Source organism: Danio aesculapii, chromosome 5, assembly GCF_903798145.1.
Source record: "Danio aesculapii chromosome 5, fDanAes4.1, whole genome shotgun sequence".
Lineage (NCBI taxonomy): Eukaryota > Metazoa > Chordata > Actinopteri > Cypriniformes > Danionidae > Danio > Danio aesculapii.
The window spans coordinates 69,895,308-69,920,892 of NC_079439.1; the positions used below are offsets into that span (position 1 = coordinate 69,895,308).

Consider the following 25,585-nt stretch of genomic DNA (forward strand, 5'->3'; position numbering starts at 1 on the left):
ATCTGCTCATTTTAACACACTCTCCATCCTTACTTTTTTCATTAAATCTCTATAGAAGTCTCTATGCCAGAGAAAGAGACAAAGACGTAAGTGAATGCACAAGTCTACAAAGTTAAACAAGTGCTAAAATTAGAGCAAACACAACTGAAGCATTGTTTGTGTGTGTGTGTGTGTGTGTGTGTGTGTGTGTGTGTGTGTGTGTGTGTGTGTGTGTGTGTGTGTGTGTGTGTGTGTGTGTGTGTGTGTGTGTGTGTCTTTAATGAGTAAACAAGGCATGTGCTCTTCATTTGGTAGCAGACTCTTGTGTCTACAGTGACTTATGCCGCTGTTTAAGACTGAACACACACACACAAAGTTCACAAAGAGACAAAAAGGCTGACAAACTACAACATTTAACACAGAATAGCCCAATGGGTTATTTGTAGTCATTTACAAAATTGTGGCCTACTTTATATTAAATGCCTTCAACTGCTATGTACTAACAATTCGATTAATCACACACATTTTACTTTGTACTTACATTTTATCAAAATATATATTAGCATAGGCGACACGGTGGCGCGGTAGGTTGTGCTGTCGCCTCACAGCAAGAAGGTCGCTGGTTTGAGCCTCGGCTGGGTCAGTTGCCGTTTCTGTCTTAGCAGCTGTGGTAGCCCAGGTACGCATACATTTTTGTAAAAAGTAGCAGCTATTTAAAATGTTTTAAGAGTATGAACATTCATGTCAACCCTCCCATTTTCCCCAGGATTCTCCCGTATTTTACAATTCTATCCCGCTAGCATCCCGTAAAAATGTTTCTCCCGTATTTTACAATTCCATCCTGCTAGCATCCCGCAAAGATGTTTTCCCCATATTTTACAATTCCATCCCGCTAGCATCCCGTAAAGATGTTTCTCCCGTATTTACAATTCCATCCCGCTAGCATCCCGTAAAGATGTTTCTCCCTTATTTTTCAATTCTATCTCGCTAGCATCCCGTAAAGATGTTTCTCCCGTATTTTACAAATCCATCCCGCTAGCATCCCGTAAAGATGTTTCTCCTGTATTTACAATTCCATCCCGCTAGCATCCCGTAAAGATGTTTCTCCCGTATTTTACAATTCCATCCCGCTAGCATCCCGTAAAGATGTTTCTCCCGTATTTTACAATTCCATCCCGCTAGCATCCCGTAAAGATGTTTCTCCCGTATTTTACAATTCCATCCCGCTAGCATCTCACAAAGATGTTTCTCCCGTATTTTATAATTCCATCCCGCTAGCATCCAGTAAAGATTTTACTCCCGTATTTTATAATTCCATCCCGCTAGCATCCCGTAAAGATGTTTCTCTCGTATTTTATAATTCCATCCCGCTAGCATCCCATAAAGATGTTTCTCCCGTATTTTATAATTCCATCCCGCTAGCATCCCATAAAGATGTTTCTCCCGTATTTTATAATTCTATCCCGCTAGCATGCCATAAAGATGTTTCTCCCGTATTTTATAATTCTATCCCGCTAGCATGCCATAAAGATGTTTCTCCCGTATTTTATAATTCTATCCCGCTAGCATGCCATAAAGATGTTTCTCCCGTATTTTACAATTCCATCCCGCTAGCATCCCATAAAGATGTTTCTCCCGTATTTTATAATTCCATCTCGCTAGCATCCCGTGAAGATGTTTCTCCCGTATTTCCCCCATATTTTCAGTCTTTCTATGAAGGGTGGTAATAAACATTAAAAGGACCATTCCTCCCTAAATGCAACCCATACCGCCGAACCACCAGGGGACGCCCCTTGTTCTTAAATGTGAACCTGTTCTGTGCTTCCATTTTATTTAGGCATAAAAACACTTTGAAATAAATATAAAAACGGCAGGATTCCCTTCCTTACCATTACAGTCGCCATCACCACCCCCCCCCCCCTCCCCCATGTAATCCTCAAAACAGTCATTTGAAGCGGAGCAAAAGTGGACACTCTGGGTTTTCGGTGTGTGTTTGAATGGATATATACACATGATAATAATAATAATAATAACAATAATAATAATAATAATAATAATAATAATAATAATAATAATAATAATAATAATTATAATGATAACAACATCTAAACATGCCGATCTTGGTGGGTTTTCTTTTAAACGCAACAAAGTTTGTCTTAAATGAGCATAAACAGTTAAGAAAGCATTCGAATGCTTTCATTATGGATCCATGCATTTTTTTTAAGTGACGCCTCTGTTATTAAATGTAATTTTTTAATAATTATTTTACTTATCTACTACTATTACTACTGATATTACTACAACAACATCTACTACTACTGATACTCCTACAGCAATGACTGCTACTACAACATCTACATCAACGGTCACCAAACTTGTTCCTGGAGGGCCGGTGTCCTGCAGATTTTAGCTCCAACCCTAATCAAACACACCTGAACAAGCTAATCAAGGTCTTACTAGGTATACTTGAAACATCCAGGCAGGTGTGTTGAGGCAAGCTGGAGCTAAACCCTGCAGGAACACCGGCCCTCCAGGACCGAGATTGGTGACCCTTGATCTACATCGACAACATCTACTACTTCTGATACTACTACACCGACAACGCCTACTACTACTACAACAAAACCTCTACTACTTCTGATACCACTATACTAACGACATCTACTACTACAAAAACTACTACAACTACTACTTCAACAACCCCAAAGTAAAAATTATAATAATAATAAAACATTACTGACCTTTTTAACTGTTTATTTAAAATGAAAACGCTCCAGATGAACATATTTAGTAATTTGGGGAATTTTTAATTTATTTTTGTCTGTGGGTGAGTGGGTTGGTTGGTATTGCTTATTTTCACATCCCAATGTTGACAGGTATGAGTATATACTTAAAACTAAAATTTCCTAACAGTCCCACAGATTTACAGCCTGATTGACGGTGATTTCTAAAGACTGTGGAGGCATCTGCTTACATTTCCCTGAGGTTTCAGAGTCAGAAATGATACTGAAGACACTGAAGACATCAAAGATCCTCATCAGCACAGACTGAAGGTCAGACAGACTTAGCACACCATCTGTGTCATCTCTCTCTCTCTCTCTCTCTCTCTGTGCGTGTGTGTGTGTGTGTGTGTGTGTGTGCGTGTGTGTGTGTGTGTGTGTGTGTGTGTGGTAATAAAACGGCAGCAGGTCTAGACAGTCTCAGGAGAATTCAAATATCTTCTTCTTGATGTTTAATGCAGTGATTGAAAGCTTAAGAAAATAACTTAAGATAAAGACAACGCGATCTATAATAAACAATGCATTGGGTTAAAATAAGGTGCTATAATAACCTATAGTTGGGTTATATGTTGGGCCATTTTTAACCCAAGTATTTTTATTTAATTTTGCAAGCTGAATGGATTCTGTACTGAGACACGGAGGAGATTGATTGACGGTGGTCTACAGAAAATCAGGATGCAGCCTAATGTGCTAAAAAAAAAAAGCATGTCAAAATGCACCAAAAAAAATCTGCAAAACTGCAAGGCCATAAACTGTGTTATAGCGAGGGACCACTGTCATCCAAATGAAATTGAAAATGCACATCTTGTCAGGGAAGCACAGTTGTGTGTTCAATAGTAAATCTCCTCTTCAGAGGGCACAACTGCAAAGCATTAAAAACTCCAGGAAACTCCCCAGAGCACTGTATTATAAACAGAATTCTTTTCAAATCTAAATTAAATTGAGATGAAGTTTTCAGTAGCTGTGTTTCCCTCTAAAGATCTGAATTAAATTTACATGCAAAACTGGAATATTGCATAAAAGATGTGCAAACAAAAGGAGCGACATATAACCCAACATATAACCCAACTATAGATTATTATAGCACCTTCCAACCAACTATGGGTTATTTTAGCCCAATGCATTGGGTTATAAAATTTAACCAAATGCTTTAGGTTATTTTGATTAAATGTAATTTTTTTTTTCCATTCTGGTATTACTAATGCTACTATTACTAGTACAACTATTAATTTTATAATTATGGCTGTGTAAATATCAATCAAAATTAATCAAAATCAAAAATGCTTTATTTCCATTACATTTAAGTTCCAGACACTTTTTTATCCAGCGTTTTTATCCGTTTATTATAGATCGGCTATGAAGCGCATGTTTGTATCATCAATAATTAAGAGTGCTGGTGAAATGAATAGAAAAAACACGACACGGAGAGGTCATTTCATAAAAAACAACAACATTACTGTGTTAGAGCTTAAATAACCATTATAAGGCAAAAACAACATTACGTACGCATAATAATACAGCTGTTCTGTGTCAGTTAAATCAGTTGACTGTTGAAATTCAAAATTTTTAACCCAACTAGTTGAGTTATTAAATAAATAACCCAATAAAAATTAAAAATAACCCAACAAAGCACCAAATATTTTAAACTCAACCATTGGGTTAAATAAATAACTCAACGTTTTTTAGAGTGTAGTATTTTGCATTCTAAATTTAGCTGTTGGTTTTCTTTATTTATAACCCATTAAAGATTAAAAATAATTTATTAAAATTAATTTAAATAAAATAATTGATTTATTTTTATAATTGATTTATTTTAATTTATTAAAATTTATTTAAAATAATTTATTTATCACCCAATAAAGGTTAAAAATAACTTAAAGCACAAAACATTTAACCCAAGTGGTTGAGTTATTAATAAATAACCCAATAAAGATTAAAAATAACCCAACAAAGCACCAAATATTTTAAACTCAACCATTGGGTTAACTAAATAACTCAACGTTTTTTAGAGTGTAGTATTTTGCATTCTAAATTTAGCTGTTGGTTTTCTTTATTTATAACCCATTAAAGGTTAAATATAATTTATAAAAATTAATTTAAATAAAATAATTGATTTATTTTTATAATTTATTTATTTTAACTTATTCAAATTTATTTAAAATAATTTATTTATCACCCAATAAAGGTTAAAAAATAACCCAACAAAGGAACAAATATTTAACCCAACTGGTTGAGTTATTAATAAATAACCCAATAAAGATTAAAAATAACCCAACAAAGCACCAAATATTTTTAACTCAACCATTGGGTTAAATAAATAACTCAACCTTTTCTAGAGTGATCCAATGAGTCCAAGAGAACAAGAGAACGTTCAAATCAAAGATCTCACTCACTCAAATCATACTTTAATGTTTCATTATCAGTTACAGTGCATTACATTTTACACTCAAGATTTTAAATAGGAACAGTTGCGTAATCTGACTTTGTTCTGCTTGGCTGATTTCTTCAACAGTCTAGCGGTGCAGGAATAGTCAAAGTCTCCGCAGCTTCACACCATTAAACTGTTATCATCTGAGTTGAGCTTTGCCTTTAGGGAGAGTCTGACTGCAGACCTGTATTACTGAAACAATGAAGCCTCGGCACTCTATAGCGTTTCAAACATCTAAAATACCCTTTACAACAATGAGGTGCTGGGTATAATCTACATTACCATTCACAAGCCTGGAGCTGATCTGTTATTTTTAGTTTTAAGACAAACTTTTTTTGAAGAAGTCTCACCTGGCTGCATTGATTTGCTCAAAAACGCTCTAACACCAGTAATATAATACATACTACGGTCACACGTTACAACAAGGTTTTATTTGTTAATGTAGTCACTAACATGAACTAATAATCGACAATACTTGTACGGCATATATTAATCATAGTTCAACATTTACTAATGCTTTATTAAAATCTAAATTCTTGCCTGTTATCAGTAGTAAATGCACTGTTATCAGTAGTAAATGCACTGTTATCAGTAGTAAATGCAACGTTATCAGTAGTAAACCCTGCTAAAAAATCCAGCTTAAACCAGCCTAGGCTGGTTGGCTGGTTTTAGCTGGTCGACCAGCCTGGTTTTAGAGGGGTTTTGCCCATTTCCAGGCTGGTTTCCAGCCATTTCCAGCCTGGTCTTAGCTGGTCAGGCTGGGTGATGACCAGCTAAAACCAGCTTGACCAGCCAAGCCAGGCTGGGAGTCCAGCCAAAACCAGTTATGTCCAGCTTAAACCAGACTGGTCAGGCTGGTTTTAGCTGGATTTAGCTGGTCATTTCAGCTAAGACCAGGCTGGAAATGGCCAAAACCTCTCTAAAACCAGGCTGGTCAACCAGCTAAAACAAGCCAACCAGTCTAGGCTGGTTTAAGCTGGATTTTTCAGCAGGGAAATGAACCAATCTTCACATCAAATAAACCAATTTCTATCTTATACTCCATTGTTTTGTTAATAAACAATTCCAAATCTTTCCAGAATATTCTTGAGTACATACAATGAAAAAAAAGAGGCAAAATTGTTTCTTTTTCTTGACCACAAAATTCACACATATATGAAATATTAAGTTTAAATCTTTCCAAAACATGTTTAGCAGGATAAATTCTATGGAGTATTTTGAATGACATCTTTTATATTCTGCACTTGCTGCTATAGAGTGGAGGAACTATGACGTCAATTTGTATGCAAAAACCCAGAATATGCTGTTTTGAAAGATATATCTGAAGTCAATTTATGTTTTTGCTGTCAGAGAGTTATGTTTATGTTAGCAGGAAGTTGCCAGGCAAAAAAATGTGCACATATTTAAAGTGACAGCGAAAAGTAGCAGACATGCATGCAGTAATTTTGACCAATATGGTAATTAAAGGTAGAAATGCTCAGTTCTTTACTGTTTTGTAATTTAAAAAAATAACAATGTTAGAAAGAAATACACAGATATTTAGGAAGCGTCAGGGTGTTATAGATATGTTTGTTTTATTTCAAAGAGTTTAAAAACTCTCTGTGTATCAATCCACTCGAACCTTGCAGATGAGCGATTGATCCGCTGATGCATCAGCTGACTGACGATGTTTTTAAATGCTTCCTTGAAAGCTTGAAACGCTGTCAGTGATGTCAGCACACAAGCAGCCAATAGTGTTCAGCTTTTTCTGACGACTCCTCCCTCAACATTTCATTGGCTGTGGTTTGGTAGCTGGACTGAACTAGTTGTTGTCAGATCTTGTAATGTGTGACCCCCCTCTTGTGGATCATTTACGTAGTGTCGCGAAGTGTGAACACCACAGCGATTAAAAGACACAAAATCAAGTCATGTAGTGCGAACAGCACAGCGATCTGCCGATGTTTAAAATCCTGTAGTGTGAACTAGGCTTTACACATAGGGGGGAATCTCCTCATCCACCACCAGTGCGCAGCATCCACCTGGATGACGCGACGGCAGCCATATTGCGCCACACCTCACACCAGCTGATTGGTGGAGAGTAGACAGAGTGATGAAGCCAATTATAGTATGGGGATGGTTAGGAGGCCGTGATGGACAGAGTGGGCAAATTTAACCAGGATGCCGGAATTAAACCCCTACTCTTTTTCAAAGGACATCTGGGATTTTTAACGACCACAGAGAGTCGGGACCTCGGTTTAACGTCTCATTCGAAAGATACTAATAAATACAGTAGATACTAAATACAGTACTAATAATGCAGACCACAATGGAAATGTGTCAGGGGACGAACACATCTGCTTCCTGTTTAGAGTCAGTGGAGTTGTGTGTGAGTTTTTAGTTTATTTTAAAGGGCACATAGTTGACCTCTTTTTTATGATGTAATATTAATATTATGGTTCTTCTGAGTGTGCCAGTTTAGGTTCAGTTTAAAACACAATTCAGATTTTTTTATTATAACGTGTTAAAAAGTGTCATGTTGGGGGCGTGTCCACAGCTCACTGATTTAGGGGTGTGTTGCTTCACATGTAAATTAGTTTCGGCTTCCCGCCCAACGTAACAAGGGGGCGGAGCCATGAGCTCACCCGCTCTGTGTTTGCAAAAGAGTCACACAGGCAGACTGAGAGGAGCAGGAGTGAGAGGATCCGCATTCAGTCGTACATGTACGACTCTGACACAGACCAAGCAGAGAGTACAAAATCATTTGTGTCTTTGTACAGTTTTACAGCCAAACTGTGTGCTAGTTTCAAGTACCGAGCTTGTACACCGAGAGTAATAACCACGCACACTGAATTAACTTTGACTGAGGCACCGGACGCGCCGCTCGAAGCCGCGACACGGCACACCAGACACTCTCTGTGGCGCGGCAGAAACATGAAGTGTCCCGAATTGTCGCACCACGCATTTTTGAAACCTTTGTTTCGAATTCTAAACCGCATGGCGCTGCGTCAGGTACAGCAGCGCCTAGTTAAGATCACAGGGAGCTTCTGGGATCGCGAGAAATGCAAACGGCTGAAGTATAAGGTAGACTCAATGAGAAGTACACATGTTTGCAAACCTACCTAAAGATACAACTAATAATTCAGATTAGAGCGATAATGTGGAGAATATTGATCTTGTGTTGAGCCCAATGAGCCTTGCATCTAAAAATAGAGCTAGGGTGTTCCTTTAGTGATATCGCTTCAACTCACGCTGAAAATGGCGGACGTGAATCAACAAACTGAGGATATGATGACGCGCCTGTCAATCAATATTGGTGGGCGGGGGGACCGCACTCCTACGTAAAGTTGCGGTCGGTTTGAAAACCGCTCCAATTGGTCCACCGTTTTTATGTTGTTAAATTGAAAAAAAAGCACTGGGTGTGTTTATATCACCCCAATATGACGGTCTATACACCATACATGCACATATGTCTGTCCAAACAGCTTGAAAAGTAGATTTTTCACCATAGGTGCCCTTTAATGTCTTGGTCATACAGTTCCTTGTTATTTGTATATTTGTATCCCTATAATCTGACAAATGACACAATTCACATTCTCGTTTTCCTAATTTGCAGTGCATTTGATCTCTCTCAGCCACTGTAGTTATTTGAATTGAACCATTTTACTTTCTAACGGTATTCATCAGATTGATTTGCAATTAATATTAAAAACGTACAAACACTTCACTGTAAAACCTAACAAAAGACACCCAAGAGATTGCGAGACACCAGCGAGATATACTAGCAGATCATCATCATGTGAATATATAACATTCTCTAGGCAACATGTGGGTAAATGACAAGAATCTCTTCTTGTCTGTGTTTGTGTCAGTCTGCTGATGAATATGTTTGCATGGTAATCAGCTACTCCCCCACTGGAGTGGGCTTCACGCAGATTCTCTCCGCGTCACACACTGATGTCAGAAACAGCTCATCTGCAGCACTTAACTACTGACACTCCAGAAGTCCTCATGTCATCTGTGTTTATTTCCCAGGAAATTTCACCAGGAAAACAAAAAAACAACAGACATGGGACACTTCGAGACAGGACTCGATGTCTTAAATGAGTAAATAAATGGAAAGGAAGATATTCTGAAGAATGTTGGGGGAAAAAAACAACAACATTCTTCAAAATATCTTCTTTTTTGTTCAACGTAAGAAATTCAAACTGTTTTTCTCAAGTGGTTGAGTAAATCAGTGTTTCCCAACCCTGTTCCTGAAGGCACACCAACAGTCCACATTTTCAACCTCTCCCTAATCAAACACACCTGAATCATCGTATCATAACATCAGAAGAGACTCCAACACCTGAAGTTAATGGGTCAGATAACGGAGAAATCCAAAATATGTTCTGTTGGTGTGCCTCCAGGAACAGGGTTGGGAAACACTGGAGTAAATGATGACAGAATTGAGATTTTTGGGTGAACTATCTCTCTTGCTCAATCCACACTAATCTAACAGCACGTGCTCAGCGACTACAGAGACGTGTAGCGATACAGCGGCTGAAGAAAGTGAGGCTAATGATCTTGTACAGTGTGCTGGAAACAAGACATGAATGCTGAATGTGGATGAGCTGGAGAAAGTGGACGTGGTGGAGATCTTGATGCTGATTCTTCATTTCACCCAGGAGTCGTTATATAACCCAGACCACCAGGGGTGAGGGGTGGGTGGTACGTCGCCATAAGAGCTCTACACAGCATATATCATTTATATTAGGCTCTGTCGGAAATAATGTGTTTCTGTGTGTGAGTTTGGGGAACGCAGGTTTGCTGTCAAAAACATTATTTCAGTCTGCTGGCAGGCAAAGGTGAAGATCAGGTCAGAAAACCAACAGCTAAATTTAGAATGCAAAACACCACACTCTAAAAAAGGTTGAGTTATTTATTTAACCCAGTGGTTGAGTTAAAAATATTTGGTGCTTTGTTGGGTTATTTTTAACCTTTATTGGGTTATTTATTAATAACTGAACCAGATGGGTTAAATATTTGGTGCTTTGTTAGGTTATTTTTTAATCTTTACTGGGTCATAAATAAATTATTTTAAATAAATTTAAATAACGAAATTATAAAAATAAATAAATTATTTTTTTTTTATTTAAATAAATTGTTATAAATTATTTTTAATCTTTATTGGGTTATAAATAAAGAAAACCAACAGCTAAATTTAGAATGCAAAATACTACACTCTAAAAAAAACGTTGAGTTATTTATTTAACCCAATGGTTGAGTTAAAAATATTTGGTGCTTTGTTGGGTTATTTTTAACCTTTATTGGGTTATTATTTATTATTAACTCAACTAGTTGGGTAAAATATTTGCTGCTTTGTTGGGGTTTTTTATCTTTATTGGGTTATAAATAATTTATTTTAAATTAATTAAAATAAATAAATAATAAAAATAAATAATTTTTATTTTATTAAAATTTATTTATTTATTATTATTTTTAATCTTAATTGGGTTATAAATAAAGAAAACCAACAGATAAATTTAGAATGCAAAATACTACACTCTAAAAAAACGTTGAGTTATTTATTTAACCCAATGGTTGAGTTAAAAATATTTGGTGCTTTGTTGGGTTATTTTTAACCTTTATTAGGTTATTTATTAATAACTCAACCAGTTGGGTTAAATATTTGGTGCTTTGTTAGGTTATTTTTTAATCTTTACTGGGTCATAAATAAATTATTTTAAATAAATCAAAATAAAGAAATTATAAAAATAAAAAAATATATTTTTATTTTATTTAAATAGATTTTTATAAATTACTTTTAATCTTTATTGGGTTATAAATAAAGAAAACCAACAGCTAAATTTAGAATGCAAAACACTACACTCTAATACTGGCCCTTGTTTGGCCTTGCCACTGATAATGTTCAATTCCAACACAGGTTCATTGGAAATACATGCTTTAGTCTACATTTTTGTAAAACCGCACAAGCAAACGCTGTTAAACATTATATTGTTGTTGTTTTTGTTATAACTTCTGTTGCCAGTAAGTTACCGCAACTGCCCCCTTACAATGACTTACCTGTAAATGTGTTTTACACTATCTGGGCCCTACCGCGAATTTATTTTACACGATGACAATTTTAATGATACCATTACTGTAATTTAATTTGACATTTTTCACTAGCAGAAAACCTTTATTTTTAGCATTCATTCGTTCATTTTATATGGCTTTATAGTCCCTTATTTATCAGGGGTCGCCACGGCGGAATGAACTGCTAACTATTCCAGCATATGTTTTACACAGTAGGGAAACAACCATACACTCTTGTATTCACAAACATACACTACGGCCAATTTAGCTTATCTAATTCACCTAGTAAATATGTTTGGACTTGTGGGGGAAACCAGAGCACCAGGAGGAAACCCATGCCTACATGGGGAGAACATGCACACTCCATACAAAAATTCCAACTGGACTAGCCGGGACTCGAACTAGCAACCTTCTTACTGTGAGGCCACAGTGCTAACCACTGAGCCTATTTTTAGTATTTTATATTGAATTGAATGAATTACAAACAAGTGACGAGATCATGTACAACAGTACTTTTATTATTCATTGTTATTATAAATGATTTACAAATGTAATTTTCATTCATCAACCTATTTGGAATACATTTTAATATGATAATTTTTTTCATTAGCTGACTTATTTTTATCTTCAACTACAGTAGCAGTGCTTGATTACTTTAATTAGGGTAGAATACCGCAAATATGCAGTATTCCTAATATAGTAAGCTACTGTAAAAGTTTTTAAATGACCCAAAGTGCAGTGCATATCACAGTAGTGAACTGTAGCAGGGTGTCTGCAGGGTCTTTAAAAGTATTAAAAGTTGATAAATCAATGTAGAGAAATGTAAGACCTTTAAAAAGTATTAAAAAGTCTTAAATGCTACTTTGCAAGGTATTTAATTTATATCATTTTTGATTATGCGATGCATGCTAAAGTTTGCCTGAATTAAATCTGCGAATATCAGGATGCTGTGTAGTTTATGAAATCAATGATATTCCACTAGATTTAACATCATGCTGCTTTGTTTACTGCAGTAACCAAGGCAACACCATTATTTCTGCAGTTTTATAGGCGCCAACTTGCTGAATTAGCTAGATTTAATAGGTTCGTATTCAGTACATGAATAATGTTTTCGTTTTGGATTATTTCTTACATTAATATTTAGTAAATCTACTGCAAGTTAAAATCTCGCCAGTGTTTTTCCGGTTGAAACCTAAAGTGCTTTTAAGGTCTTAAAATGTACGGAAAGAGTCTTAGAAAAGGTCTTAACAGGTATTGAATTTCACTCTCTGATTCCTGTATATACTCTGTGTATAGAATGTATGCGGTTACTGGCCGTTTTTACAGTAAATGACTGTAAAATTGCAGAAAAGTCTAACAGTGTACTTTGTGACGGTCGTAAGGTTCTGTTAACTAGTGTCCACTAGATGGAGGTGTTCCATGATCTGGTATTCTTCTGGAGTGTCGAACAGGTGAGGTGTTTTGCCGTGATTACATTTGGACCAGGTGCGGAGTGTTACCTCTGATGTGCGTTTGGATAAAGACCAAGAGAACAGGACTGAGGGTGTTCATCCTTCCCTCTTCAGCCTTGGAGTTTTTTGTGTTCTTTTCTTTATATGTATGTATCATTTCACTTAATTTTTGATTAAATATAATTAAGTTGATTTGAATTTCTGGTTTGGATATTTATTTGCTTTTGTTGCTACTTCCTTGAGCCAGGAGGTTGTAACAACTTAAACTTTAGTTTGACTGCAGTTTATTGGTAAAAGGAACACTAGGGGGCAGTATGACGGCAACAACTTTTGTTCCTTTTCACACTGCTGATATTTAAAATGTCACATTATAGAAGAACGAAAAAAGCACCCTGTGTCTTTAAAATGGTTCAATAGTTGCATACACAAAAATGATTGAAGAAAGTCGGCACACTCCTAAACATCAAAAACCAAAAAGACACCAGCGATATAGAGTGACAAGCAGTTTACCCTTGTCAAGTGTTGCTCGTTGTCAATGCCGAACAAAAAATGTAATGGGAAATGGCAGCCACCTAAATTTAAGGAGTCACATGATATTTTAGATCACATGATTAGACTAGAGGGGGGAGGGGGGAGATTTATAAAGAAAATTGTAAATAAATGAAATATTCTATTCTTAAGAAACAAGAACATCAAATAAATACCACAAGACAACTTAACGCTGTCAATGATTTGTAATTAAATACTTTTGTTTCACCTACCTATCTTCACATAGACAACTTTTTTTTGCTTGTGATCAGTTAGCTCAGTAGCTTACATTGTAATGTGTTATACTTGTGATGCAGAGCGCTCAGTCTCTTACGTTTACTTGTGAAAACACTATACAGGAATTACCAACCTACATCACACATGACGTCACACAGGTTCCCGGTTGCAATAACAAACATGTTGTGTTGTGCGGTAGGATGCCTAATTCTTTTACCTTTAACTTTTACCGTACACCATACTGCTTTTAATGCCAACCGTAGACGTCTTTGGCTAAAAGGGAGCTGAATGGAGTGAGGACCTAATTAAAAATGTTCGTCTCTGCAGTTTTAGTTTCATATCAGGTAAGTTGACGCAATGCAGAATCATACACATTACTCGTTTTTGATTGCAGCAATGATTTCAGCAAAAACAGTTCAATATGGTGAATTAAACTGCGTACACTGAATGCTCAGAATGAAATGCACAAATGTAAGTTCACATACTCTGCCATACAGGTGCAGTTCACGGTCAGAATGCAGTTGTTTTGGTTGTTGATGATTACCCAGGCCTTGTATAGCTCCGTCTTTTTCCTTGTCTTTGGCTAGGCAGAACCTCAGTTTTTAGCACTACAAAGTTTTGAATCTGGTAATCATGGAGCATTATATAATATGCATATACATGGATTCCGCTACATACATTCTTCCATGGCGGGGCGCCACACCAAAAATCATCCCGCCACGGCTACATTACAGCTTCTCATTCAAAACATTGAGCCGTTTTTTTAAATAGTGGGTTATTATCGCACTAAAACGTATTAAAAGTTATGTGAATTATAACAGCGCAAACTTTTCTGTAATCGTAGTACTGCTGTGCGTTATTTGTTTAACAGTTATTTGTTATATTTGTTTGGCTTTTGTTTAACAGTCAGTCAGTATGTCACCTATAAAATATTATGTGTAGTACTGTCATCATGGCAAAGACAAGAGAAATCAGTTATCAGAAACTACAGTAGTTATTAAAACTATTATGTTTAAAGCTTTTGAAAAATATCCAACCCAGGCTCATTCTGAGAACGTAGTACCGGGGACGTTTCTGGAGACTGCGAAATACGTAGTCGGGGGTACGTACGGCTGCATTTCTTTTTTTTTTTAAGCGAACGCTGCGGGGTGGTGTGACGCCGTTCCCTTCGGCGCTTGCCGGCCGCTCGCCTCTGTGTGGAGGGCTTTCCCGCTGCAACCAGTTTGTCCGCTTAGCTCCTCATGTACTCTGGCGGACTCGAGGCGCAGAGAGGGGCTGACCACGACGACGACGACCGGGTTCGAGTCCGGCGAAGAGCGGTTCCAGAAATCAGGTAAGAAAACAAAAACAAAATCCAAAAAATGAAGCGAACAAGTTCGTCACAGGGTGAGAATGTGGTCAAAATCTGAAAACGTGGTAAAAATCAGACGAGGGCTTTTCTTTTTCTGGACGGCTTTTGTGAATCGTCGTTGGTTGGGTTTAAGGGACGGAGGAGGGTGGGTCAGCCCGCCGATTGGCCGGTCGCACGGTCAATCATTCTGTCATCCAGGCAGACAGGCGGAAGGCCGTTTGACAGCGGCCTCTAGCGGGTTTACACGAGAACGGCGCGGGAAAAAGCACGCACAGCTGCCTCTCGCAGACTCGCGAAAACAAAAACTACAAAAATACGTACCTCCCGGGACGTATTTCGCGGTCTCCAGAAACGTCCCCGGGACTACGTTCTCAGAATGAGCCTGGGTTGAAAATATGAATATATGTAGGCCCTAACCCTTTCTCGAATGTGGTCGTAAAGGGATGGACATGGTCAGCAACAATACTCAGCAAGGCTGTGGTGTTGACACAATGCTCAATTGGTATTAATGGGCCCATAGTGTGCCAAGAAAATATCCCCCACACCAATACACCAGCACCACCAGCCTGAACCATTCATTCAAGGCAGGATGGATCCATGCTTTCATGTTGTTGAAGCCAAATTCTGACCCAACCATCCGAATGTCCCTAACCTTTCCACACCAAATGCAATTAAATAGATTTGATAGATTTCATTTACAGCAGCGCACAATTAAAATTAGCTACTTTTCATGATGCGTTTGTGCTGTATTTATTAGTGCGCTTTTGAAACTCAAACTGAATTGGAAAGCTTTGTTAGCGTCACTGGAGCTTGCCATTATAAAGCAGTCAATAAAAGCTTCTCCTGCATACAATCGTTTCTTTTCTTCTCTGATAAGCTCACTCATTTCTCCGGGACGAACATCTTCTCTTCTCGTTTTTCTGTGTATCAACTCTTACTCCCACTCTCTCCTTCACTCCCTTTAATCTCCGCCATCAATCATCTCTCTCTCTCTCTCTTCAGATACACATTGTGCTTCTCTATAGTGAGGGGGAGCTCACAAATGGCCAACGGCATGCAAAACACACATTAATTCTGACTTGCTTGAACGTTTTTACTCACATTTTATGGTGGATGTACCACGCTGGCGATGAGAAAGATACTGACAATGTATATTGGAGAAAATCTCAATGTTTTTTTGAGAATTAAAACATTCTACAGTTAATAAAAATGATGTAGAACTAACTTTGAGATGAGAAAATTTAAAGATTTAGAAAAAAAAGTAGTAACATTAAATTAAAAGTCATTTTAAAACAGTTTCATCTTCATTTAAAACATACAGATACGGTTAAAGTCAAAATTACTCGCCTTCCTGTGATTTTTTTAAATATTTCCCAAATAATTTTTAATAGAGCAAGGAATTTTTCACAGTATTTCCTAATATTTTACTTCTAGAGTAAGTCTTACATTATTATAAGTGAGAAAGATAAAGAGAAAGGGGATACTCTTCCCGAGGCCCTCAGACTATGCAGAGTCACTGATTCGATCCAAGACCAACGACGAGATGATCCCAAGGTTTCCATATCCTGGACCAGGCCGTATCCTGAGGAGCTACTGTGGTGGTCATGGAGGAGTGGAGAACATGAGACTGATTCCTGTGACGCTCCAGAGACAGACGAGTCTTCGCTGAGGCCAGCTTCCAGCCTCCGCCACTGAGACTGCAGCTCTGCACAAGACGTTTGGCCAGCGGAGAAATTAAAATGGTCGTGCCCAACTGAGCCTGGTTTCTCAAGGCTTTTTTCTTCACTTTCGCCATTAGTGTAGTTTTTTTCCCTCTCCGCTGTCGCCACTGGCTTGCATGGTTCGGGATCTGTAGAGCTGCGCATCGTTAGATTTGCCCTTCAATATTTGGACTCTCAGTAGTGATTATTAAACCACACTGAACTGAGCTAAACTGAACTGAACTTAAACACTACAAACTGAACTACACTGTTCCTATTTACTATGACCTTTTATGTGAAGCTGCTTTGACACAATCTACATTGTATAAGCGCTATACAAATAAAGGTGAATTGAATTGAAAGAGGATTTTTGGCGTGAGAATACTGTCGATTGCGTGAGTCTCACACCGAATGGGTGAGAGTTGTGGCATTATTTCACTGACAAATGTTGTAAATGCAGTATTGCAAGTCAATAGCACATTCATGTAATACAAGCGAGCGAATCTCTTTGTTTGTAAGTTTATTATTTAATTCTAGAAAATTTCAACATTTTTTCAACATTTTTTGGGGGGGGTGGGGGTTGGGGGGGAGAATAAAGGACAAAATATGTTTGTAGTGAACATTAACAAGGTCATAGTCAGATCTATTTAAAATAAACAAGATTAAGCCAGTAAATCTAGCAAATATTGTTGTGTTACTTTTGAGTTAGTGACCACAGCAAAAAAATATATTTCTCCTGTTCAACCTTTATGTGCTCCCTCTGATCCAAATAACGAGAAAGACCAAATCTCCTACCACAGATATGCTGATGACAGATCTACTTAGCCTTACTGCCTAAGACTACAGCCCCATTGACACTCTCTGCCAATGATTTGATGAAAGGAACAATTGAATGTGCCAAAACTTTCTTCAGTTAAACAAAGAGAAAACTGAAGTGATTGCGTTTGGGAACAGAGATGAGGTTCTCAAGGTAAATGCGTACCTTGGCACTAAGGGTCAAACAACAAAAAATAAGTTCAAGAATCTTGGTGTGACTCTGGAGTCAGATCTGAGTTTTAATAGTCATGTCAAAGCAGTTAGTAAATCAGCATACTATCATCTCAAAAACATCACAAGATCTAGATGCTTTGTTTCCAGTGAAGACTTAGAGAAACTTGTTCAAGCTTTTATCAGCATCAGAGTGGATTACTGTAATGGCCTCCTCACTGGCCTTCCCAAAAAGACAGTCAGACAGTTGCAGCTCATCCAGAACGTTGCGGCCAGGATTCTGACCAGAACCAGGAAATCAGAGCACATCACACCTGTCCTCAGGTCTCTACACTGGCTCCCAGTTACACTCAGAATAGACTTTAAAGTATTATTACTGGTCTATAAATCACTAAATGGCCTAGGACCTCAATACATTACAGATATGCTCACTGAATACAAACCTAACAGATCACTCAGATCTTTAGGATCAAATAAACTAGAAATTCCAAGAGTTCAGTCAAAGCAGGGTCAATCGGCTTTCAGCTGCTAACAGCACCCCTCACTGCTGGAATCAGCTTCCAGAAATGATCAGATGTGCTCCAACATTAGGGACAATCAAATCAAGACTGAAAACACATCTGTTTAGCTGTGGCTTTACTGAATGAGCACTGTGCTATGTCCGACAGATCGCACTATTATGTTTTTCTCTTCTTTTTCATTTGTTTAAAACCTGTTTTAACACATTTTAATCTGTTTTTAATCATTTTGATTATTTGTTTTTTTTTTATTCTTATACTTGTCTTTTTATTCCTGTTTATGTAAAGCACTTTGAATTGCCACTGTGTATGAAACGTGCTATACAAATAAACTTGCCTTGCTAAAAACATTGTTTTAAAGTTAGGTTTTTATGAAAAATTGTACTTTCGTCCCTCTCCGCTCTCCCCAATCTACTGAACATATTACTTTACAAACTGTACTGTATATAAATCCTATGAATATATTCATATTAGTCAATAATATTACTGACATGAATTTAAAAACGGAATAAATATAAATTTACACAAGTAAATAAATCAAAGACTCAATGATGTGCTAAAAATCTATGGAAATCTGTGGATTTCTGAGCGCACAGATTCCATGTGAGTCTAACTAAAACTAATAAGTAACATGCCAATACTGTTAATATGACTCTAAAGATAAATATTGAAAGTATTTAGGCTTGTTAGGATGCCCAAGCAATTTTCATTTGAGGAAATAAATCAATAAATGTCTTGCAAGAGTCTGCATATTAAACAACACATATTAAAAAAATGGCACGCCGCCTCCTTAGTAGTTATACAACACATTTATAGCAACAGTTAATGATTAACACTCGCATTTATTCAGCAAATTAATCCAAAGTCAGAGAGCAACTAATCCATAAAATGAGATGCACAAAATTAATTAAAACACAATCAGTCTGAAAGCCTGCTCTTTTATATGTGCTTGTCAGAACAGGACACAAATCGGGTCTGTGCGCGCACGCCGTCTGTGACACACATTAATAAAACTCCTTTGTATTTGCTTCAAGGGTACTAGGCAATCGACGGATTTGAGAGCATTACATTATAGAGCTGTGCTTGAACATAGGTTGTTTTTGAGTTCTTCTGAATGGCATGCTTGTTTTGGGGAAGGTAAAACTGGCGGCACATGCAAACCTGAGGGAACAGAAGTGGGCAGCAACAGCACACGCATTTCAACAGAATCTACTTATATAAACTCCCACTCAGAAGCTGTGTGTGTGTGTGTGTGTGTGTTGGATGGAGAAAAGAATGAAATCCCATCCCACTCAAATGCAAACTATCAGAAAAGCACAGTATATAATCCAGGCCTGGATTGGCTAACCGGGAGGACCAGGAGTATTCCCAGTGGGCCGGTCTGTTCTTCGGCCGCGAGGGCCGATGTCCCTAGCTGCCTGCACTCTGAGCAGTCACGGTGTTCATTCATTCATTCATTTATTCATTTATTCATTCATTCATTCATTTATTTATTCATTTATTTGTTTATTCATTTATTAATTTATTTATTTATTAATTTATTCATTTTTTAATTTATTTGTTTATTTATTCATTCATTTATTCATTTATTTATTCATTTATTTGTTTATTTATTTATTCATTCATTTATTCATTCATTCATTTGCTTATTTATTTATTTATTTATTTATTCATTCATTCATTTGCTTATTTATTTATTTGTTTGTTTATTTATTCATTCATTCATTTATTCATTCATTCATTCATTCGCTTATTTATTTATTTATTTATTTATTTATTTATTTATTTATTTATTTATTTATTTGTTTGTTTATTTATTCATTCATTCATTCATTCATTTATTCATTCATTCGCTTATTTATTTATTTATTCATTTATTTATTTATTTCATTGTTTATTTATTTATTTATTTATTTATTTATTTATTTATTTATTTATTCATTTGCTTATTTATTTATTTATTTATTCATTCATTTTTTCATTCATTTGCTTATTTATTTATTTATTCATTTATTTATTTATTTGTTTGTCTGTTTGTTTGTTTATTCATTCATTTAATTATTCATTCATTTATTTGTTTATTTATTTGTTTGTTTGTTTATTAATTTATTTATTTACATTCATTTATTTATTAATTCATTTATTCATTCATTTATTTATTTGTTTGTTTATTTATTTATTCATTTATTTATTTATTTGTTTGTTTGTTTATTTATTTATTTATTTATTTATTTATTTATTTATTTATTTATTTATTTATTTATTTATTTATTTATTTATTTATTTATTTATTTATTTATTTATTTATTTATTTGTTTGTTTGTTTGTTTGTTTGTTTATTTATTTATTTATTTATTTATTTATTTATTTATTTATTTATTTATTCATTCATTAATGGGTTTGTTTATTTATTTCTTTGACCATAGCCTCACTCTTTTTATTCATTATTTTACCGCAGCTCCACTCTTTTTCTTTATTTTCTCACAGCCCCATGAGCAGAATGCAGCTTGCAGGTTAATGATGACGTAATTATCATTCGACTCCCCAACAGCGGCATCTTGCTCATCAACAAATTCATTTGTTTAGAGATGCGCGAGACATGAAAAATTGATAATAAAAAGTGCAAAGGTGGCACCGAAAAGGCCAGAATTTAAAAAGTTGAGTACATTTTTTTGTTAAAACCATCGGCAGCAAGAGTACAACAACACATGAAGATGAAACGGCCGGTGAGTTAACGTTAAGCTAGTTAGGAGCAAAACAACGATGTCTGCAAACCACCGTTTATGTACCGAACTTTTACTTGTACTGTAGCTCTTCAGGAGCAGCAGCCTCTAGTCCGGTTAGCTGTTAACAGTGAAGAGTCAGGCCCCATAACGTTACCAAGCACCAGTCATGAGCCCAACACAATAGAATGGGCAGGTAGGATTGTCTCTGAGTGAATATAAGAATTTGAATAATTAATATTAATGAATATTACACCTGCTCAATGAAAAATGCCCTGAGACAATTAATGAAACCAGATGATTCACTATGTCAATAAATCTGACTTAACTTGATCAGAATGCTAAAAAGGAGAAAAACATGAAGCCATCATACTGTAATTAAAAAAAGTCTGGCAGATAACCGTGCAGTGTTTTATTCTTTATTTGTGTTTAAGGACTGGATAACGGTAAACAATTTTGCACAGAATATATATTCAGATATTGCAGAAAAGGCCATTGTGATGTTTTAAAGACTAGATTTAGCTATCCTTTAATGTTCTCATATTTCTGAAAAATATTTGAAGTTATAAAGCGGCTGTTTCCTTGAAAAAGACGTGATAGTGTCATTAGAAAATTCAATACATTTCTATATACAGTTGAAGTCAGAAATATTAGCCCCCTTTGAATTTTTTTTTTTTCTTAAATATTTCTCAAATGATGTTTAACAGTGCTAGGAAATTTTCACAGTATGTCTGATAATATTTTTTCTTCTGGAGAAAATCTTATTTGATTTGTTTCGGCTAGAATTATAGCAGTTTTTAATTTTTTTAAATCCATTTTAAGGTCAATATTATTAGACTCTTTAAGCTAATTTTTTTCAATAATCCACAGAACAGACCATCGTTATACAATAACTTGCCTAATTACCCCGACCTGCCTAACCTAATTAACCTAGTTAAGCCTTTGAATGTCACTTTAAGCTGTATAGAAGTGTCTTAAAAATATCAAATATTATTTACTGTCATCATGGCAAAGATAAAATAAATCAGTTATTAGAAATGAGTTATTAAAACTATTTTGTTTAGAAATGTGTTGAAAAAAAACTTCTCTCCGTTAAACAGAAATTGGGGAAACAAATTAATGAGGGGCTAATAATTCAAGGGGGCTAATAATTCTGACTTCAACTGTATTTATTTGATATTTTTTCATGTGAAGGTTTGGATATTTATGAGCACTAATCCTTACAGAAATAGATTCTGATTCTGTTAAACATTACATTATGGTAACCATTAATTATGTCAATAAACATCTTTACTAAAGTAAAGAATTGGAAATTATGTTATTTAAATATAGTCAGTAGTGAACTGAAGTGGGCCGGTCTAATGCTGAAACTCTAGGGCTGAAAAGGAGTCCCACTCCGGCCCTGATATAATCACAATCACATTATATTTACCAAACGTTTTCTATTGCGCATACACTCACCGGACAATTTATTAGGTACACCTTACTAGTTTAATTAATTATTAATATTAATACATATTAATTATTTACAAATTAAGTAATGTGTAATAATATGAAATGACACAGGAAAAAAGTATTGAACAGATGAAGAAAGGGAGGTGTAGAAAGACAGTGAAAGCCCAGACAGCAGCTGAAATCTGTCAGTAGTTCTTCAGCAACCCTCTGCCCTTCATCAGTGTAAATAAATATCAGCTGCTGAAACAAGAGTGCACATTTCAGGAAAACAATGATCCAAAACACAGCCAAAGAAACTCTCAAATGCTTTCAGAGAAAGAAAATCAAGCTGTAGAATGGCCCAGCCAATCACCTGACCTAAATCCAATAGAAAATACTAAATAAAGCTCAGATTTGATCAGAGACCAACAGAACCATCAAGATTTTGACACTCTGTTGAAGTCTGTGAAAAACTCACACCTAAGCAATGCATGTGACTTCATTTTCCATTTGAGAGGTGTCTTTAAGCAACATGATGTGTTGAAAACGGTATAATTAAAAATGATCAGGACTCTTCCCATCTCTGATTATGGTCTGCTACATTATAGAACACTATAATATATAAAAATTGTGTTCTTCATTTGATAAAAGCTGATACCAAGGAATAAATGGCGATGCACCCGAGGCAGCAAAGCCCTTCTCTGCTTCTAAAAGCGTTTCTCTGACTGCGTATCTTATAAATAAATAAATGAATCCCTTACAAAAACCATCAGACAGAAACGACACCCACAATTGATGATACAAACCAATGAGAAGACAAAACGCATCCACCCACCAACACACACACACACACACACACTCAGAGGTAGAAACACACAAGTGATCTGTTCTTGGCAGTTATTATTGTGTGTGTCTCTCTCTCTTCATCCTCCTCTGACAGAGTACTACAAGTTTGGTAATAATGATATATATTCTCTGTCTGCAGACTAATTCAACTCTGCCCTCAATCTACAATAGTAAAATGGAAACCATCTGTAAATGTCTACCTGGAAATGCCTTTTCCAAATAATCTGATCTGTAAAGTGAGCAAGTGAGCATGTTTGCTTTACTAGTGAACATTGTTAGTCTTAAACTGTATAATTTAGGGGGGAAAACAGTTTGTTTTGGTCATCTTTAATCAAAATCTAACAGTTTTCTTACACTCCAGAATGGCAATCCATCTCTGATGATGTCAGCTTGAGTAATTGAACGAAATATGCATAGCCACGCCCCTCAAACTGATACTTTGTTGTTGTATGAAAACTAAAGCTAAACCCCGCCCCCTTCTCAATATTCAGTTTCAGTCATCATACTGAAATAAATGTCTGCAGCAACTCCCAGTACACATGCATTTTAAAACCAGTTCAGTTAGTCCCTTATACATCAGGGGTCGCCACAGCGGAATGAACCGCCAACTATTCTAGCATATGTTTTACGCAGTGGATTCCAGCAACAACCCAGCACTAGGAAACACCCATGCACACTCATTCACACTCATAGACTAAGGCCAATTTAGTTAATCAATTCACCTATAGCGCATGTGTTTGGACTGTGAGGGAAACCCACGCCAACACGAGGAGAACATGCAAACTCCACACAGAAAAGCCAACTGGCTAAGCCGGAACTCGAACCAGCGACCTTCTTGCTGTGAGGTGACAGTGCTAACCACTGAGCCACCGTCCCGTCATTATAGCATCAAAGACTTTAAAAAAATTAACCAATCCTAATTAATAAAAAGCTTTGAGCAGGGTGTTTATATTAATTTTGGAGTGTAAACTAACTTCTAAATTAAAGTCAGCGTGAACTGGAAGTTGCTGCAGACGTTTATTTTGGTTTGATGATGTATTTCCAAACTGAACTGAATATCGAGTAGGGGCGGGGTTTTATTTTTGTGCACTCATCTTTCACTGGCAGCAAACTAACGGTTGGAGGGGCGTGGCTATGCATATTCTGCAGAACTGTCAAACTGACGTCACCACAGAACGAGTTATTCAGGGGTGCGTTTCTAAAAACCATTCGTTACATCGTCACAATTATAGTTCAGCGATTTGGTGTTTCCGAATCTGTCGTTCTAATGAATATTCGCAAATGCGTGCGGTCGCAACTACACCTCTGGAGCTGTAGTTAGAAGCTCCTGGTTGTGTTCTATTCCCAGTTATCCCCCTATGTCCCATTGCTTACGAACATTCACATTTAATGTTTATTAAAAAAGGCATCACGGCGGCTCTGGTGAGAGTGGTGGGTGTTTCCCAGTACTGGGTTGCATCCCAGAGTGGAAGCAAATAGTCAGATTTTGATTAATTATTGCCAAAACTAACTGTTTTTTGTTTTGTTTTTTTGTCTGTGGACTTTAAAACTAGCAACTTGTGCTTGCAAAATTAATTTTGATTTTATGCAGACCTTAATAAATTAGCATGTACTATAAACAAGCTCAGGTGTCCTGTTTTTAACTCTTCTATTTAATCCCTTCAGTTTCATTAATCATCTCATCTATTATTTAAAGCTGCTCGGCCATTTGTCGAAAGCACCATTTCACATGCAGACACCCTAATTTTAACTTTCCAAACTTCTGACGCACCTCTGAGCACCAGTTTAACCAATCTGATGCCTCCAACATCCACGTAACATACAACATTTCTAACACAACAAGATCATCATGGATCCATAACTCCAAGTGGGTCAATTATAATTCCCACAAGAATGCAAGAATATTTCCTGCAGAACATCAAACGGAAATCTGAAGAAAGATCTGAAGAAATCTTGAAGAAAGCTGAAAACAATTGACCTTCATAGTAGGTAAAATAAATACTATGGAAGTCAATGGTGACAGGTTTTCAGCATTCTTCAAAATATCTTCTTATGTGTTTAACAGAAAAAAGAAACTCAAGGTTTAAAACAAGCAAATGATGACAGAAGACAAAATAAGATATTTTGAAGAAAGATGAGAACCATTGACTTCTATAGTAAGAAAACAAATACTATGGAAGTAAATGGTTTTTTCAGCATTCTTCAAAATATCTTCTTATGTGTTTAACAGAAAAAAAGAAACCCACGCTTTAAAACAAGTAAATGATGACAGAAGACAAAATAAGATATTTTGTAGACAGCTGAGAACCATTGACTTCCATGGTATGAAACAAATACTATGGAAGTCAATGGTGACAGGTTTTTAATCAGCATTCTTCAAAATAGCTTCTTATGTGTTTAACCTTAATCCAGAAGAAAGAAAGTTGAGTAAATGATGACAGAACACAAAATAAGATATTTTGAAGAAAGCTGAGAACCATTGACATCCATAGAAGAAAAAAAAAATACTATGTAAGTTAATGGTGACAGGTTTATTCAGCATTCTTCAAAATATCTTCATATGTGTTTA

The 25,585-nt window shown here is 36.1% G+C and overlaps 1 protein-coding gene across 4 annotated transcripts in view; it reads right to left on the reverse strand.

The window, feature by feature from the left end:
• Positions 1-25,585, reverse strand: part of LOC130229819 (disks large homolog 4) — a 275,300-nt gene that overhangs the window by 73,606 nt on the left and 176,109 nt on the right. The gene's annotated exons all lie outside the window — the stretch shown is intronic.